This window comes from Dioscorea cayenensis, chromosome 7, assembly GCF_009730915.1.
Source record: "Dioscorea cayenensis subsp. rotundata cultivar TDr96_F1 chromosome 7, TDr96_F1_v2_PseudoChromosome.rev07_lg8_w22 25.fasta, whole genome shotgun sequence".
In the NCBI taxonomy this organism is placed as follows: domain Eukaryota; kingdom Viridiplantae; phylum Streptophyta; class Magnoliopsida; order Dioscoreales; family Dioscoreaceae; genus Dioscorea; species Dioscorea cayenensis.
Window position 1 is genome coordinate 7,236,145 of NC_052477.1, and position 19,991 is coordinate 7,256,135.

The window sequence follows — 19,991 nt, forward strand, 5'->3', positions numbered from 1 at the left end:
GTATTATTTGATGATCCATATACTTGTGGTATTGACGGACTAATTGTAATATTTTTTGCATATTTATATTCATATATTCACACACCTTAGAGGTTCGTCAATTAACCTACAAATTAGCAAAAGAAGTTATGTGGAATGTCAGAACATTTAATCTGCATTATTGAACAACACTTACTTGTTATATAAGTTCATTGTAGATGTTTCCATGTCTTATGCCTTCATCTAGTTGATTGCATTGGCTTGCATAATGCGCCTAATGCATTTCAATGGTACACAGTTCAGTGTCAACCTTTTTTTTTAAGTGCATTCATGCTTTGGACATAAAAGCATACTTCAAACACTATACATTTCAATAATGCACTAATCAAATTGACATTAACCCTTAACACATATAAACTTAGCTTGAAGAAATTAAATTGAGTGATTAAACCTATTGGTTTGTTAGCACTTGGTTGTCAACAAATACATTCCCAAATTTTTGCCTTTGTTCTTGTCTTCCCTATCATTTAAGAAAGAGATTAAAAACTAAATTCAATGACTAGTTACATAATGTGCCACTAAATTCAATGCTTAACATACAAAGATGGTTGTTGTCTAGGATTGAAATTGACTGACTTGTGGGATTCCTTGCATTGGGATGTCAACAAATGCATCATAAATTGATTGCCTTTGTCTAATGCTATTTGCATTTGAATTGACTCTCCTGTGGGTTTCCTCCTTAGTAGTGTTTTCCTTCCTCTCTTCTTGTTCACTTGCAGAGGAGGTATCATTGATTGTTGCTCACTTCTGGGCCAAGAATTCCTGTCATGTGTAGGGTTTAAGGTGTGTCCATAAGTATCTAAATATATGCTCACAGTGTAGCATTCATGTATGTATTTTTCTAGTCTATCTTTGTTGTAATAAATTGCTGACACTGCATGACTACAAGGCACACCAGTAAAAAATTTGAAAATATATCAACATAGAACAAAATGCATGTAACAGTGGACAGTGAGTTAGAAGGAATTATTTTAAAGATTACTATATATTAAAATAAGACAAATGTAATAGATAATCCTAATGCAAAGATTAACCAACTCACTGGTAAAAGAAATAAAAGTAAATATACAAGGAACATACCACCATTACAAATAGTTTTCTTATACACTCTATTATTTTATTTTTATAATAGAGTGGAACGAATCACTAGGAACCATTAAGAAGCCAAACTGTTTGAGGATAGGTGTTATGGCTCAAAAACCTCATTAACCCATAGCTCAGGTTGCTCTAAAGCCACAAATGAGAGACTGTGATTTCTAATACACTCACTAGTACATATATAATGTATAATAGATATCAAATAAATCAAGATGAGGAAACCTACAAACCTGTTTTAGATTATACTTACTCGTAAGTTGTCATGATTATTGTATGACAAATAGTGACCTCCAAGCTTCATCGAACTCATAAAAAAGCTACTTATTGAAATTTTTATATGAAAAAACCATGCAGCATACAAAAAAGTTTGACACAACAATAAACACCACTACAATTAAGAATGATAAAGTATAACACATAGTAATATAAACTAAGCAACTTACAAAGAATAAGAAATAGAATATAAGAAACAATGCAAAGGTTAACCAGCCCATGGCTAAAAGAAACAAAAGTAAATAAACAAGAACATACCATTAAGAATAATTTCTTCATACAACAAAGAGCATGCAATAAGCAATAAAATTTCTTTGACATGTAAATAAACTCAACAATCTTTACTGTTAAGTAGAGGGGGTTTTCCTCCTTAAATGCATTAGGGATTGCAGCAAATTCACTTATAAAATCATTACATACCACAAAAGAAATAACTCCACAAAAGAGATACATTGAATAGTGTACACATAACTCCATACTTCTAAAACTATTATAAAACCAATACATACTTGTGAAATTACTTCATAAGAGCTAGTAAACTTCAAGCATCATATACCACATACCAAAATAATAAGTTCCTCAATGCAAATAAAAAACACTAACTAATCAAATATTTGGTCACTATTCAGTCAAGCAAGTGCTACAAATTTAAATATTTGGTCACTATTTAGCCAAGAAATTTGCTTGATTATTAATAAAAAATGGTTGAAGATTTTTATCATGCCCTGACCCACAAGCCCAACGCGCAACATACTGCCATGACAACCCAAGGGATGGCAAACACTACCTCAACCTTGGATCATCATAAGACTAACCTATTTCTTGTGCATAATCACTATAACAAAAGGGAGAATACAACAACACACAAGATCTCACAAGAAGACGCATAATCATGACAATAAAACAAGCCCCGAGTATGGTTTCTTATACAACAGTTTAGACAACACCAAATACATGGTTTCCAAAGAAAAGAAATGAGTGCAAATAAGTCAACAAATGCACTAATAAATCCCACTTAATACAAACCATAAACTGGAAATAAACATACAAAGGACTCCAAGTAAACACACTAAATATGGACTCTTGCCAAGCACAAAGCGTCTACACCGATATGCCGTACTATCATATGGGAAGAGGAAAAAGGGGGTGTTAGTAACTAGTTTACTCAGTAAGGGGAGTAACACGGATATATAAAATCACACATTTAAGAGTATAACTAATTTATCAATAAAATGTTTAAAAGTGAACAAAGGAGCAAAAATATGAAAATATTAAAGTATAGTATAAAACTCATGTCCACAAAGAGTAATATACACAAATAATAGCATTTTTATAAACTAAGTTGATTAAAGTAAAATTCTTATCAAATAAACATCATTTTTCCAACAAGTTCATAGAAACAATGTTTTAAGAAATACATGTCAAAATCACCAATGGAAACATTTGCAAAGTTTTCAATGAAATAATCTAAGATAAATATAACAATTAATCATCAAAATAAAACTTCCAAACATCATGAATAATATTTAAGGGAATACTTAACAAGATCGAATATCATTTAAAGTAGATGAAGAATTGAGTATAGCAAATTATGCATGACATTATAATCCATGTAATCAATCATCCTACCCACAAACTTGGCGAGCCATCCTACTCTGGTGTTAACCTTCCACTAGTCCTTTCCCCTTAGCTGATGCCTCACGTCCTAAAACAAGCCAATCAAAACAATGGATTAAATCCAAAGAAAATTCAATACAAGGATGAGAAAAACTCCTCAAGATGGAAAGTATGCACTTAGGGTTTACTAAGCACCTCTTCCCAAGGATTCTACAAAGGTTCAACCTCTCTAAACACTGAAGCCCAATGACAATGGCCAAGAAACCCTAGATGGGTTTGGTGCTACAGTAACCATACTTTGTGAGATGGAGAGATCTCTCTCAATCCTCACCAAAGGGGAAAGAAATACAACCACACTTGTTCTCCACATTCATCATCCATCTAATCTCTAAGATCTCCACCATTCTCACCCCAAAGAACTTATAAAAATGATGGGAGAAAAGGGTGGGAGAAACTTACCTTCAAGCTTCCAAGGTACAAGAGGAGAAGAAGATGATCCAACCTCACCTTAGCTTCCTCTTAATCTAGAGGCAAGAGATGGGGGAGTTTGGGGAGAAGAGGATGAGGCTTATAGAGCAGAGGTGTAGGGAAGAAAGAGGGAAAGAAAGAGGATGAAAATGGCCTTTTTAAAGCCCTAGGCTTGGGGGTCATGCGGGAACCCATGAGGCCCGCATGGGTGGTCGCATGGCTTATAGCCTAGTCCATGCAAGCATCCGTGCGGGCCCATGGTTGCCTTCATAGCTCTCAGCTATGCTTATGTAGGCTCTAAATGCCCTTGCAACAGCTATATAACCGCTTTTTGGGTCTAAACATGCAAAAACCTTTTTGAAAACAAGCAAACAAGAGATATACATGAGAGGACTAGTGAAAAACAATGTAGGGAAGTAGGAAAAAGGTTGGAATATCACAATCTTGGTGAGAGAAGATATTTACTAAATTTATATAGGTGGTTTTGGATGATTGTGTTTATGAGAGATGTTGGGGTTAGTTATAATGTTCATTCAAGTTTAGTCTTGATGTTATGCATTTGGAAACTTGACAATGAGTGATCATCATGTTGGAATTAGTTCGAAGTAGAAAATGAGAATGAAGGTCTATAAGAGCGGCCTATGTTCAAGCTTGCCTATGTTTCTCTAGTTATAATCTTCTAAGTATGTGAGATGACAATGTTTACATATTAATTCAAGTAAGAAGTCTTTGAGTAATAGAATAGCTCATAAAGAGAAAGCACTATTGGGATATGGTATTTAAATCATAGCTTGTGTGTCGATGTTCATGATCTTGGTATTGATGTCAAATGTGGGTTGATTAATGTGATTGGAGTTTGACAGAAGATCTTTGATGTTTTAGTCTCAATACACTTATATTGTTATGGAAAGGTGGATATACTCCCATTGGTCATTTTGTTTTGTATAATTTGGGTATTTTGTTCATATAAATTATTTTGCTATGACTTTATTGATTTGTATACTAAATGAGTCATAACATGTTTTTATCTTGTTCAAACACTTGAAGTGTTATTTGTGGCCCAAATGGGATGTTATTGGATTTATACTATGAAGGTCTTTTGTTTCTTCCATCATCTATATATATAGTTATATTTCAAAAAAGTTTTCAAAGTATTGAACTGTGTAATTTAATTTAGGAGTTTGCATGAGGTTTATTGACATGGCTGGAAGAATTATATGCACATCTTTTTTCATTTGTGAGATTGTGAAAATATTCATTCAAATGAATAAGTATACTTTTCATGTTACGCAAGGTCATTGAGAATTTATTTTAGGGGAAAGTACAAAAAAGCCTTTGTAGTTTCTAAGATTTGGAAAATGACGAATGAAGCTTTATTTCAATTCTATGATGTGTGGTTTTTGATAAGTACTTGTGTGTTAACAATGCGAAGTGTTCTTTTCTTACAATGAGCATTACTTTTATCAGGTTTAAGCGCTAATACATGTGCATTTATGTTCTTTTGCACATTTAGGGTTGTGAAGCTATGTTTTGAAAAAAAAAATCCAAAAGTAGATCGTGAATGCAATATTTGGTGAAATCTTGGAAGGAACAAACAAGAAGACACAAGTGGGGCTCTAAGATACGTGAATGTGTGCCAACCTAAATGTTTTTAAGCCATTACAATGAGTTGGAGGAGCATGAAGGCAATCACATTTGCGTATCCCGACTTGTGCATTAATAGCAAGATCTTCACCAACGATACTTTTGATTGAAGAAGAGTTGCGATCTACGGCATAAACGTGTGCCTGTTTATGTTATCTCGATGAAAAGTGTGGAATTGGGAGTGTTTCGGCGGAGTACTGTAGTAGGTACTGTAGCAAATCACTGTAGCAAGACATTGTAGTAGTTACTGTTCTCAGGCGGCTGAAAATCAGATTTCCAGAGAATGCACACGGGCATGTGGAAATTATCCATGCCCGTGTGGAAATTCCACAGGCCCGTGTAGAAAATCCACAGGGGTGTGTGGAAGCCCGATTCCAGCCCTATTTAAGCCGTGATTTAGCCCGATTTTGGGATCTTCTTTCCCCCTTATCTCCAACTTTTCTCCATCTTTTGAGAGGCCATCTGCTAGGGTTTTGAGAGGCTTTTGGAGCGTCTTTGGAGTGGTTCTCTGGATTCGACACCGCACTTCGCTTGGAAGAAGGTTATTGGGGGAGCTTTTGTCAGCACTGATCCGGTGAGGTGTGCCCTAGGCCGGAAAAGGGGAATTTTGGAGAAGACGAGGCTACTCCACAAGATCATCGACATGAATACCGAGGGGGTTTTCCTATGGATTGCTTATCTTTATTTTCAATTTCATTGTTGATTGTATTGTGCTCCATGGAGAGCTAAACCCCCTAGTGGGTACTTGGATTTTCTAAACCCTAGGATGTTATTGTTTCATTGACTTTCCATTATGCTTTCCTTAATTAATGCTTTTATTTGAGTTCCATTCTTGAATTCTTATTGAATGATTTCTCTCTTAGAGTGACACTAGGGTTGAGAGTCAATATTGGTAATCTTTGTAGATGGGTGACACGCCATGAGGGTTAGACAAAGCTAGATTGGAGAGGGTTGAGAGGGTGAGTCGAGAGGTAGCGGAGCGTCCCTTTTCCCCTCTGGTGTGATTTATCCTACCTCCATTTCCTAGAGTTCTTTGCGGTCACAATAGACTGAAGTGCTAAAGGATGAACTCCGCTGCGGCTTAGTTACGCTAGCAACAGAGTAAAGCGTTGAAGTGACCTTAGTATCTGGGGCTTAATCATAATTAAGGGTCTTTGACCTGAACCAAAAGGTTAGATCTATATATAGGAATAGGGTTTATCATTTGGGATCCCTAGAACTCCATGCAACTTTGTGCAGTGTGAGGTGTTGAGACTGAGCGATTTCTCCACCGGGACACAGTGTAGGGTTAGTCACGGTTAACCTTAGGTTTGGGACCGTGTGCTTTAGGATTTCTACGACTCATTGAGCATTTATTAGGAAGTATAATGGTAGGTCTTGCACTTGAAGCATAAGTCTTATCGGGAGCATTGTCTGAGTACCCCATTTCTATCGATTGTCTTACCTCTCACTTACTTGTGCCTCTCATTCTTGTTCCTTTTATTTCTGTTTACCTCACTTCTTATCAACACAATCATTATTCATCTTCACTTGGTTAAGTAGCAATTTAGTTATTTTTATTCCCTACTCTCTGTGGATACGATACCCCACTCACTTGGGATTTATTACTTCAACAAACACGTGCACTTGCGGGTCACACGCAAGGGGCGGTGTCAAGTTTTTGGCTCCATTGCCGGGGAGTAGGCGTTTAGAGATACTTTGCACTTTGCTATCTTAGGTATTCATTCATTCATTCTATTTCATATTTTCTTATTCTATCATCATTCTAAATTGTTTTCTTTCTTTTGGTCCAGCTCCAGGTTATGCCCGAGGGAACCCTTCGATATTGATTGAAGGTAATCCTGAACTTGAACGTACACTCAGAAGAAGGGGTAAAGAACATGTACAAGAACCGTCGAATCTAGCTGAAGTGGAAGTTGAAGGGTCTGACAACATGGTGGAGCAGAATGAACAACAAAGAACACTCTCTGGTTAGTATTGGGGACACAATCTAGCATTGATCACAGCTCAGAATTTTGAGCTAAAGCCGGTATTCATCCACATATTACAGCAGTCTGCACAATTCAATGGTTTGGCCGATGAGGATCCAAATAGTCACATAAAGAATTTCTTGGAAATGTGTGATATACTCAAGATCAATGGTGTTACGAATGATGCCATCAAGTTGAGAGCCTTCCCATTTTCCTTGAAGGAGAGAGCGAAGCAGTGGCTAGACTCATTACCTAGAGTATGGTAGAAGCTTTTCTTGCCTGTTATTTCCCTCCCGAAAAATCTACAAAGCTGAGGAATGAGATCTCGTCCTTTTTGTAAATGGAATTGGAGTCTCTATTCGAGACATGGGAAAGGTTCAAGGAACTCCTACAAAAATGTCCTCAACATGAGTTTCAAGAGTGGATGATCATTTAGTCTTTTTACAATGGTTTGAACCCAAGTACAAGACAGTTACTTGATGCAGCGGCAGAAGGAACTTTAGGTAGCAAGACCCCCAGAGAAGCCCGGCAACTAATCGAAAAAATGGGGTTGAACAACTACCAATGGAATGCTAGGGAGAAGAAGAAAGTGGCCGGCATCCATGAAATCGATGCGGTTACATCATTGGCGGCCCAAGTGGATGCATTAAGTAGAAGTTAGACACTATAACTTCTTCGAGATTAGTGGTCGTAACAAGTTGTGATGGATGTTGAGGGGGGCATGCCCCATCCGATTGCCCGATAGCCGTTGGTGGTACACCCTCCATTGAGCAAGTTGATTATGTGGGTAATGCAATGAGAAACCAAGGCAATCCTTATAGCAATACCTACAATTCAGGTTGGAGGAATCACCCTAATTTCTCATGGAACAACTAAGGGCAATAAAAGGCCACTGCACCACCGAGTTTTCAACAAAAACAAGCCCCAAACATGGAGAATAGAGTTTCAGACTTGGAGACCCGGATGTCCGATCTAGAGAAAGCCTTGACCTAATTTGTGCAATCATCGGACAATCAGTTTCAGTCAATCGAAGCTACACTTCGCAACCACACCGCTTCATTGCACAATCTAGAGAATCAAGTGGGGTAAATTACGAAGTCTCTATCGGAGAGACCACAAGGAAGCTTGCCAAGCGATACCGAGACTAATCAAAGAGAACATGTGAAGGCGATCACTTTGAGAAGTGGTCGTGAGGTTGAAGGTAGGCTTCCAAGTGAGAAGACCAATGTTGAAGCATCCGAGGTTGTGGAGGTTGAGGAAAGAGCCAAGAAAGAAAAGGAGGTGGCACCTCCACCTTACAAACCAAGAATCCCTTATCCTTCAAGATTGAAGAACAACCAAACTGATGAGCAATACAAGAAGTTCTTGGGTCTATTTAAGCAATTGCACATCAACATTTCTTTTGTGGAGGCGTTGTTTCAAATGCCTCGGTATGCTAAGTTCTTGAAAGATCTTTTCACCAACAAGAGGAAGTTGGAAGAAAGTTTATCGGTGATCTTAGATGCCTCTTGTTCGGTGGTGTTGCAAAAGAATATGCCGAACAAGAAGAAAGACCCCGGAAGCTTTGATTCTGTGCAACATTGGCAATTTGGGTGAAGAGATGGCATTGGCGGATTCAGGGGCTAGTATCAACGTCATGCCATACTCGTTCTTTCAGAAGCTAGGCTTGGGAGAGCCTAGGCCCACTCAGATGACTTTGCAATTGGTGGACCAAACAGTGAGACATTCGAGGGGCATCATTGAAGACGTGCTTGTCAAGGTGGACAAGTACATATTTCATGTAGACTTCGTAGTGTTGGATGTCGATGAGGATGTAGATATTCCTTTGATACTTGGGAGGCCATTCTTACACACTTCCAAGGCATTGATAGACATGGATGGCGGGTAGTTGACACTGAAGGTTGGAGATGACAAGCTCACGTACCGCCTCACCGAAGCCATGCGACATTCTCTTGACTTTGATGACACTTTATTATTTTTTTATACTACCGATGAACTAATTGATGAATATGTGCAAGAAATGTTGAATCCGTACCCGTACGAGGAGTTGCTAGACCAAGAGATGGATAATGAAGAAGTAATGATGCTTGGTCTAGAGGAGAAAGTACCATCTACTCTGCGAATCATGAAGAAGGTGCTCCGAAAGATGAAGCGAGTAAGGAAACGCCATAAGAAATGCCCAAGGCTATTGGGAATGTGCAAGAACAGAACAAGGTTGACGAACCCTTGTTAAGCGGTACCAAGCTTGACAACTCTTCCTCTACCTTCAAAAGACTATGTTCATCGTGCTTCCAAGTCATGGGTAAGAGGGAAACTTTCATCTATGAGCCCCCATGAGGTAAGACAAGGTATGTCAAGCTAAGTGACGTTAAACAAGCGCTTCTTGGGAGGCAACCCAAGTCTTTATTGTTTTCCTAGATTTTATTTTAGTGTTTGCATAAATAAGGCTTTAAGTGTTGGTGTCTTGATTCTTAGATGCTTTTGCTGTGATTTTTCTTGTGGACATTGTGGTGTTATCATGTATCTAATCGTGTGTGGCGAAGAATCTTGGTCGTATGAGGGTCTTTTTCGTGTTTCTCTGGTTAAAATTGCATTGTTAGGTAGCCTCTAAGTGTATATTTGTGTTCAGGAATTTTCTGTAGAGCCTGGAAAGATTTCCAAGTGTCCAGAGAAAACACACGCCCGTGTGGAATTTCCGCACGGGCGTGCATTTTTCGTTCAGAGCTCATCCAGAGATGGCATAGGGGTGTGGACTCGCCCCTGTGAGTGACCTTGTGATAGTCACACGCCCGTGGGTAATTTCCACACTGGCGTGTGTTTTCCTGCAGAGACTTAGATGATTTTCCCGAGAAGTCACAGGGGCATGGACTCGCCCCTGTGGATAATTCTATCAACAAACGCACGGGCATGGGTAATTTCCACACGGCCGTGTGATTCTCTGCAGAGAATTTCTCCTCCATCCCAAGAAAACACAGGGACGTGCGTATGCCCTTGTGAAATTCCCAGTAAGGATCCACGCCTATGTGAAATTTCCACATGGGGGTGTAAAACATTTAGAGAGTCTCCTTGGGGTGACAGAGAAGCCACAGGGGCGTGTGTTTGCCCCTGTGGGTCGGACACACAGGTATGGCTAATTTCTACATGCCCGTGTGGATGTGCAAAGAGCAAAGAGGCTGTGATTTCATTTATAAATCTATTAAGCCTTTCTTATCTTCACACTCCTAAACACTCAAGAAAGTTCTTTCGTACTCTCCCGACTCCCTCACCATCTATTTTGAGAGGATTCACTCAAGTTTTCGGCCGCTTAAAAGGTTTTGAACTTATCTTATCAATAAACCTTCATTCTCCATTTTCTTCGCCTAGTTTGATTTTATTCATTTAAATCTGACGAATGTGTTTCGTTTTCATGCTAAAAAAGGTCTCGCATGCTTGGAATGGGTTTTTAGAGAAAATTTTGGGTGTGTTTGTGGGTTTTAACCGAAGGGTCGTGCACCCTTCACGCCCCAAGGATCTACACTGGCGTGTGGAATTTCTACAGGCCCGTGTGAAATCCTGCAATATTGATCTATGAGACAATTTGATCGATTTTCTTTCAATTCTTGCAGGAATGGCTTCTAAGACAAAGAGAGCAGCTGACAAGCGCCCCCAAGAGCACTCCTCTGAACCCGAGCATGTAGAGTTTGACATTCCTGAGCACCAGGCTTGATTTAAGCGTCTGTCCAAGCTAAAGTTTGGTCAAACACGGTTTCCAGATTCAAGTGCTGTGTAAGAAATAGATTTGTGAACGAGATGGCGGATGAGGTTGACAAGATGCTGGGCGTGGGCAGTTGGTGTCAACTGCTGATTATTCGTGATCCTGTTATCTATATACTGATACTGGAGGTTTTTGCATCATTTGAGTTTGACAGATCGTACTTCAATTTTGACAGTAGTAACTCCATACAGTTCAGAGTATCCGGACATCATTATAGTATAAGCATTACACAGTTATCGATCCGGTTGGGGTTATACAAGGAGGAATTCACTACCATAGAGTTGTATGGGCAGCTTCCTACAGACTACCCGGGTAGTTTGACTCCTCAGCGCGTATCGAGTACTATGTGGTAGTGGTCAGTATGAGCTAGGGGTTTCAAAAGAGACTTGTCTATCTTGGCCAAGTTACAGATAATGCATGCTGTCCTGAGCAGATCGGTGAATGGTCGTGGTGACAGCACTGGAGTTTTGATCAGGCAGGAGTTGTTGTATTTGTACTCAATGGTACGGAACGAACCAGTTCATCTAGGACATATAGGGGTTGAGTATCTGAGACATCAGGGACAGTATGCCAGGATCGGCGCCTTATTCGCTGGCCCTTACAATACAAGGCTTATTATGGGTATAGGCCTAATGGGTGCTATCAGAGGGGTCGAGAAGGCGATCATACCTACTCCCTTGGGTATATAGACGATTAGATAGATGGGTATGCTTCGCAGGTATGGGCCAGGGGTACATGTTTTGATTGTACCTGACCCTGAGAGGCCTGAGAAAGGCGGGGACGCTATTGAAGGATCTCAACCATTACAGAAGCCTCACCCTGAATAGAGGGAGTCGGAGGTGCCTCATACACCACAGGAACAACCACCGGCCCGTATGTTTTCTCCACCATAGACCCATAATCGTTTTGAGAGGCTCAAGAGTGTTGTACGAATACTGTAGACTGAGGTAGCCGAGATCCGTGCGTCACAGGCTGTACATCGCACAGAGTTCATGGCACGGTTTGACATTCTACAACAGATCCTAGAGCGCAACTTGACATCTCCATCTATTACGCGGACCCCTCAGCCCCCGCCAGCATCACCATCTCTTTTTCCACATGCACCATTCGACCTGGCACAGACAGCAGCAGCAATAAAGCCGACACTGGATGACACCGACACTTGACTCATATTTCTCTTCTTTAGTTTTACATTTCATTTTGGACTTGTACACTCAGAAAGGATCCTCCTTCTGAGTTTATCTTTTATTTTTCTTTGAGTTGTATTTCATTGCTCTATCTTTTATATACTCAAGTCATTTTTGTTTATTGAGCTTCACTGAACCTCCTTGTGTATGCGTGCAGATGGTCTTGTCAGTATGGAATTGAGAACTAGTCATGGACACGGCCAATGTGGGTCGTGTGTGCTTCACAACCCATTGGAACTTTACTCTCAAGGATTTAGCTCCATCAAACGCAACACTAGGAGTCAGGGGAGTATTGTTTCGATTGCCTACTCCTACATATTTTTCTTGATTGCTATACTTTCTATAGTGCTTGCATGTGTACATTGAGGGCAATGTACATCTTAAGTGTGGGGGGTAGTTCACGTTGCACATGTCTCTTACATGAGTTTTGATTAACATACATGCTCACGTAGCCAATGGTGGTATGCCTCAGTTGCAATGTTTGTTTTCTTGAGTCTAGGAGAATTTTTAACATTGAATGTTCTTATGCTCTAGATTTTTCTTGAATTTCAAGGAATTTTTGCCCGATTTACACTTGTTGCACCACTCGCTCATGAAACTCTTTTGGAAACTCAAGTTCAATGTTTAAGGGACTAATTAGTTTTGTTTCTTGTTCTATTTTGTTGAAAAAAATTGGAAAATAGAAAAGAAAGAAAATATATGGTTTGGTTGTGCATTTGGGGTGGAAAGAGCTACCACCTATGAACTATGAAGCTACTCTCATAAGTCGGATACTAGTTATGCCCTAATGAGAGAAAGAGCTATCTCATGGGATGAGTGATAGCTACAACCCTGGTAGAAAGAGCTACCACCTCGAAAATGTGAAAGCCACCTTAGCGGCCGCTTCGGAAAGGGCTACCTTAGAGGATGTGTGAAGCTACTACCGTCTTTTTGGTTTGTTATGTTTTGTAGTTAAATAAGTTCCTTATACTTAGAACTTTGAGGAGTATACTTTGGGTTGAATTAAGCGAGTTTACACACACTTACATGATGATTTCGAGTTGTTGTCCTTTTTTATTCAAGTTTTTAGCTAGAGCATTGATTTTTCGTATTTAGTGTTAAAATTTCCCTTACTTGTAGAATGCTCTACTTGCATGCTTTGGTGAACCTAAGGCCAAGCACTTTCAATCATTCCTTCTTCTACACTTCAATATTTTATTTCTTTGCTTGAGGACATGCAAAAGCTTAAGTGTGGGGGAGTTTGATAAGTGCTTGTGTGTTAAGAATGCAAAGTGTTCTTTCCTTACAATGAGCATTACTTTTATTAGGTTTAAGCACTAATACATGTGTATTTGTGTTCTTTTGGGCATTTAGGGTTGTGAAGCTATGTTTTGAAGAAAAAAAAAAGGCAAAAGTAGATCGTGAATGCAATATTTGGTGAAATCTCGGAAGGAACAAACAAGAAGACACAAGTGGGGCTCTAAGATAAGTGAATGTGTGCCAACCTCCATGTTTTCAAGCCATTACAATGAGTTGGAGGAGCACGAAGGCAGTCAGATTTGCGTATCCTGACTTGTGCAGTAATAGCAAGATCTTCACCAACGAGGGTTTTGATTGAAGAAGAGTTGCGATCTACGGCATAAACGTGTGCCCGTTTATGTTGCCTCGATGAAAAGTGTAGAATTGGGAGTGTTTCAGTGGAGTAATGTAGTAGGTACCGTAGCAAATTACTGTAGCAAGACATTGTAGCAGTTACTGTTCACAGCTGGCCGAAAATCAGATTTCCAAAGAATGCACACGGGCGTGTGGAAATTGTCCACGCCCGTGTGGAAATTCCACAAGCCCGTGTAGAAAATCCATAGGGGCATGTGGATGCCCGATTCCAGCCCTATTTAAGCTGTGATTTAGCCTGATTTTGGGATCTTCTTTCCCCCTTATCTCCAACTTTTCTCCATCTTTTGAGAGGTTGTTGGCTAGGGTTTTGAGAGACTTTTGGTACGTCTTTGGAGATGTTCTCCGGATTTGACACCGCGCTTCGCTTATAAGAAGGTTATTGGGAGAGCTTTTGTTGGCACTGATCTGGCGAGGTGTGCCCTAGGCCGAAGAAGGGGACCTTTGGAGAAGACGAGGCTACTCAACAAGATCATCGACATGAATACCAAGGGGGTTTACCTATGAATTGCTTATCTTTACTTTCAATTTCATTATTGATTGAATTGTGCTCCATGGAGAGCTAAACTCCCTAGTGAGTACTTGGATTTTCTAAACCCTAGGATGTTATTGTTTAATTGACTTTCCATTATGCTTTCCTTAATTGATGCTTTTATTTGAGATCCAATCTTGAATGCTTGTTAAATAATTTCTCCCTTACAGTGACACTAGGGTTGAGAGTCAATATTGGTAATCTTTGTGGATGGGTGACACGCCATGAGGGTTAGACAAAGCTAGATTGGAGAGGGTTAAGAGGGTGAGTCGAGAGGTAGCGGAGCGTCCCCTTTTCCCTCCGGTGTGATTTATCCTACCTCCATGTCCTATAGTTCTTTGTGGTTACAATAGACTGAAGTGCTAAAGGATGATCTCCGCTGCGTCTTAGTTGCGCTAGCAACAGAGTAAAGCGTTGAAGTGACCTTAGTATCTGGGGCTTAATTATAATTAGGGGTCTTTCACCTGAACCAAAAGGTTAGATCTATATATAGGAATAGGGTTTATCACTTGGAATCCCTAGAACTCTATGCAACTTTGTGCAGTGTGAGATGTTGAGACTGAGCGATTTCTCCACCGGGACACAGTGTAGGGTAAGTCACGGTTGACCTTAGGTTTGGGACCGTGTGCTTTAGGATTTCTACGACTCATTGGGCATTAATGAGGAAGTATAATGGTAGGTCTTGCACTTGAAGCATAAGTCTTAGGGGGAGCATTGTCCGAGTACCCCATTTCTATCGATTGCCTTACCTCTCACTTACTTGTGCCTCTCATTCTTGTTCTTTTTATTTCTGTTTACCTCACTTCTTATCAACACAATCATTATTCATCGTCAATTGGTTAAGTAGCAATTTAGGTATTTTTATTCCCTACTCTCTGTGGATACGATATCCCACTCACTTTGGTTTTATTACTTCGACAAACCCGTGTACTTGCGGGTCACAAACAAAGGGCATTGTCAGTTTTCAAGATTTACAAAAAGAGGAAAAACCTAATTCTTGATTTTCCAAGTCTCAGAAACCACAAAGGTTTTTTTTGTACTTTTCCTTTTATTTTAAATTATCTTAGTAAATACGGGCTACATCCTGACCATTACAGTGGAGGTCTCCACAGTCCGATCTAGAAGGAGGTGGCGTGGATGACTGGTTGATTGTTCCCCTTTAGGAGGCGCATAGAGAACCTAAATGGATAGTGGAAGGTTCCCCCACTAGTTTCTAAAACACCGTGGGCACTGCACAGGGGATCTCATAAGCCAACAGCAAGGAAGGTAAATATTTTGCTATACTAATGCAAAACAACTTTGACAGTTCCTAACTTGGTCTCGATCACGGCTAAGTTTGGGGATGCTTTTGTTGGCTAGCCCAAAGATTAACTTTTATACACAAGCCTTGAACTTTATTTTTTATATATGTATACAATCTTGAGTTATATGTCTCTTGCTGGGGATTGATGTCGTGTTTCAGTTTGAAATGGTTTCACGAAACTTATATTTTTCTACGAGGATGTCAAGAGTCATTTATAAAGCTTTGCACTAGAAACTTATGTTTATATATTTTCATATGTACATCATCGTATCATGCTCATATGTTTATTCACAGTGTTTCATACATGTATATTATGGTTCATGCTCATATTTTGAAAAGGTATGATCAATTCTCTTTCAATTTGAAAGCATTTAAGATTTTTTTTTTCACCTATATTCACTCCACTCGATGAGTAACCAAGTTATTCAGCCTCTCTTCTTCCATCTCTCCAAGTTCTGGATTCTAAGGTTGTTGTTCTTAAAACTGGTGTTGTTTGGCCAATACTAGGATGGATCCACTTGGGTTGTCATTTTCTTGGAATTTTCCTTAAAATTCCTTATTTCTTTTGTATTATTGTACAGTATTAAGTTGTAAAATACTTTTATGTTTTTCACATTATCATCTTACGTAGCATTGGTTTTTGAGAAATTTAAAGATTATTTTGAGGACAGGATGCCAAGCAACCTTGCAATGCTTCGGGGTTAGGAGGACTTGTGTCCCTTACTTCAAAATACTATGGTGGCTGTTGCGTGCTCTCTGCCATGGGCCGGAGTGTGACAATTTGGCTTTAAAAATCATTTGGGAATTTGCTTAAATATTATTGCTAATATGGAAGCTCTAATGTTTGGTATGTTACTAGTGTGGTGAGAAGGGCTATCGATATGTAGAATGTGAACTAGGTGCAAATGTTTTTATTGATTTAGTATCCAAAACTAATATCATGATGCATCCATTTGGTGGGTTAATAGAAGATATTAGATAGTTATTAGGTAGGCCTTGGAATTGTTCATTGAAGTATAGATATATTAAGGTTAAGGGAGGTTTTTTTTTTTCTTAGCAAAGGTTGCTTGTAATTTAAAGTATAACATGGAGGTATTGTTAATGTCAACTACATACATGTGCCCAATTCTTGCAACAGATATGAAAAGTGCCCCATTTTCTCAAGGCTGCTCTAGCCCCCAATTCATGAAATTGTTCAAATAGTCCCCCATAATTTATGATATCCATAAAAGAACTCCTAATTTTGACATATACCCAAAGACACCCTCCTTTATCATTGCCATAACTTCCCAATCCAACCACCTGATAACGGTGTGAAAATGGCTGTGAAATTACTTTCCTATCCTTGAAGCATTATCCCATTTTCAGGGCCTAGGACCATCCTACCAGTCAAATCGGTTCGCATCCCAAAGAATTAAAGAAGACTTAGGGTTCATCTTCTTCTCCACATCACTACAGGAGTTCTTGCTAACCACGCTGGAGGGAAAAACACGTGAGTGTCCCCAATGTCTGAGCCTTCCTTTGCTGATTGAAGCCACGCTTCATCACGACGGAGAGGAGAAGTGATCTGTCCTCAAACTTGATAGGTTCGATGCCCGATAACACCCAATCTGGCAACCCTTTTGCTTATCAATTCGAAGAACTCATGTTCTTATGCTTTAATTTGTGTATGAGTTTGATAAGAATTCCAGATACATTATTAGTTTCTTGTATTCTTGTTCAAATATTATGAGTAAAGTGTTAGTGTTGATGTATGGACTGTCATAGAAAATGTTGTAGGCAATAAGATAAATCAAATTTTATTTGTAACCTAGACATCTTCTTTCAAATTGTAGAAATATAATGTTACCCTTTTTCCCATTCAAATTTTGAGTCATTGAAGGTGTTATTGATTGTCACCGTGGGGATACCATTCTTTGCACATTTGAATCTCTCTCGTCATGAATTAAACTCCAAAACAATCCTATTTTAATGTGTGTTCTTTTCAGTTTTTCATAATTATTGTGTATATATATAATTTTGTTTAGTTATTGGAAAACTCATTATTTCAATTGGAGAACCAGTGCATTCACTATTATTTCAATTGGAAAATTTGATTTGATCATTATATTTATGGTGTATATATAGAATCAATGCATCTTGCCATTCTATTAACACCAAATATGTCCTTTACTTTTAAATGCATGCTCATTATATAGTGTGAATTGTTGTGAACCTCACTTAGGTCTACAATGTAGTTCTTACACTGTTTGCCTATTCCATGAATACGTTTACTAACATGAACTGATTTGTTTGTGCAGTGACACATTATGCCAAGTGGTTTTGGGAATCTTGTGAATGGATGGTACTATTTAGCACCACTTGTAGACACCATACATGAATTGACGGAGAAGATGACGCGAAGGCACTAGGACATACTGAAGCGAACACCGTTTAGCCATTTGATGGACTATTTCTCAATTTTCTGTACATAACCTCAGTTTACTATATATATTGTCAATTTACTGTATATATTGTCAATTTCCTATACATATTCTCAAATTCCTATATATCTTCTCAATTTGTTTTTGTTATTGTCAATGTCCTGTACATATTCTCAAATACCTGCATATATTCTCAATTTTCTTTCTATGTTCTCAAATTCCTATATATTCTCCATTTCCTCTATATATTCTCGGTTTCTGGTATATATTGTCAATTTCATATATATATTGATCTCATTCTAAATATCTATTAATTGTCGTGATTGGATTCGCAAGTCTTTGTTTATAACCGTAATTTGACCTTTATTTTAACATAGTAGTACTATAAACCTATTATCATAACAAAATGGATAAGGAGATCACATTTTATATCAAAATAGGTGTGCTCAAACATTCAGTCTGCAATGACCTCATTGCAAGTAACTCTATTGTGGCTAACATCATTACAACGACTACAGTGTAACTCCCATTTGTCAAAAGCTTATGACTCAATCCTTGAACGTCTTGGATGCCCTGGCCGTCTCCTTGTTACAAGTGGCTGAAGATGAAGATCTCTGCAATTATCCATTGGTTTGTCATGGTTTGGGATAGGCTAAATTGGGTTACCATACACTATATTATATGTGACAACAGTGTAGTAGTTGTCAATGAAACAGTGAACATTGGTATCTGTCTACATGATGGGCACACAAGCATGTTTACATGGTAGGCCATACACTTCCTAATGTTTGCAAGAGCATGTTCTCTCCTATAAGTTGATGGAGTTGCTTTGATTGTCTATCACTTCAAATTGTACCCCATTAGAACTACCTATAACCAAACACTGACTTTCTTCCACTATATCTTCAATCTTCTTGTGTATCTCCGGACATAGGTGGGTCTCCCATTTGTGGCAATGCTGATGGCGATCACACATCATGTTCATCAATTTGAATCTATGACACATCAACATTAAAGACTATTTATGAATGAGAAGCAAAATAATTGTATAATGATCTCAAAAAATGATGGGCAAATCATAAACATGATGGTCAAATTAGAATAACAATATGAACACACCTAATCTAGTCAACCATGTTGCATACAGGGAGATGGCATGCCTCCTTGATCCAAGCATTGAATGACTCAGCCACGTTAGAGTACATCTCATCCCACCACTAACCTATGAATAGGTAATTGGACCAATGTGCTACTTCCAATTTATGGAGCAACCATAGATGCGCTTGCGATGAAGTGGTAGATAGCTCATTCACAGCTTCTTCATATTCCGTGGACTTGCAAGCGTATGCGACCTTGGTAATCAACCTCCAGCACTCATCTTTAATGCCTTGCCAAGCCAACTGTTGGTCTTGAGGAAGTTTGCATGTAAATATCGCAAACAGTATGCATGTGGAGATGAAGGAAAAACCTTAGCAATAGCATTAACAAGTCCCTTTGACAAATCTAATATGAATGTAATATTCTTCTCATAGTCCTCATCGCCGTATAATGCATCACCTAATGTTGAAATGAACCATGTCCAATTCTCCTCATTGTCCATAATGGCAAATAATAAATGGATGATTCCTTTATTACTGCCCTTGCCTGTTGCTCCTAAGAGGATACCACCATATCTTCCCATCAAATAAGTTCCGCCAAGGAAGAGCATCGGTATGCAACCTTTCTTGATACCATCAAGACAAGCATGGAAGCAAAAACACAGTTGAATCGGTTACCATCCCTACCAATGATAACAACGCTGCCAGGATTGGTTTCAGCCACCTTACTTGCATACCATATTAGGAGATCATAGTTTACTACTTCAGAACCATGGAGGATTCCCCGTGCAAGTTCTTTACCCATCCAAGCTTGTGTATATGGTAGATGCACACCATGGTCGAGTAATATATCCCGTTGTATATCCACAACCCTATATAGAGGATGTTGACGGAGTTTTTGGATCACATACTTACTAACCCATTTCTTCGTAGTTT

At 38.9% G+C, this 19,991-nt stretch overlaps 1 long non-coding RNA gene and 1 other non-coding gene across 2 annotated transcripts; both read right to left on the minus strand.

Moving 5' to 3' along the window:
• Positions 1–2,426: 2,426 nt before the first annotated feature.
• LOC120264607 lies at positions 2,427–3,608 on the minus strand. The gene is made up of 3 exons (XR_005537498.1): positions 3,487–3,608; positions 3,040–3,115; positions 2,427–2,529 (listed from the first exon to the last, which is right to left on the minus strand). It is a non-coding gene; the product is annotated as an uncharacterized LOC120264607 (long non-coding RNA).
• Positions 3,609–7,416: 3,808 nt separating this feature from the next.
• On the minus strand, positions 7,417–7,523 carry LOC120266086. Its single transcript, XR_005537929.1, has one exon. It is a non-coding gene; the product is annotated as a small nucleolar RNA R71 (small nucleolar RNA).
• Between the last annotated feature and the right edge of the window lie 12,468 nt (positions 7,524–19,991).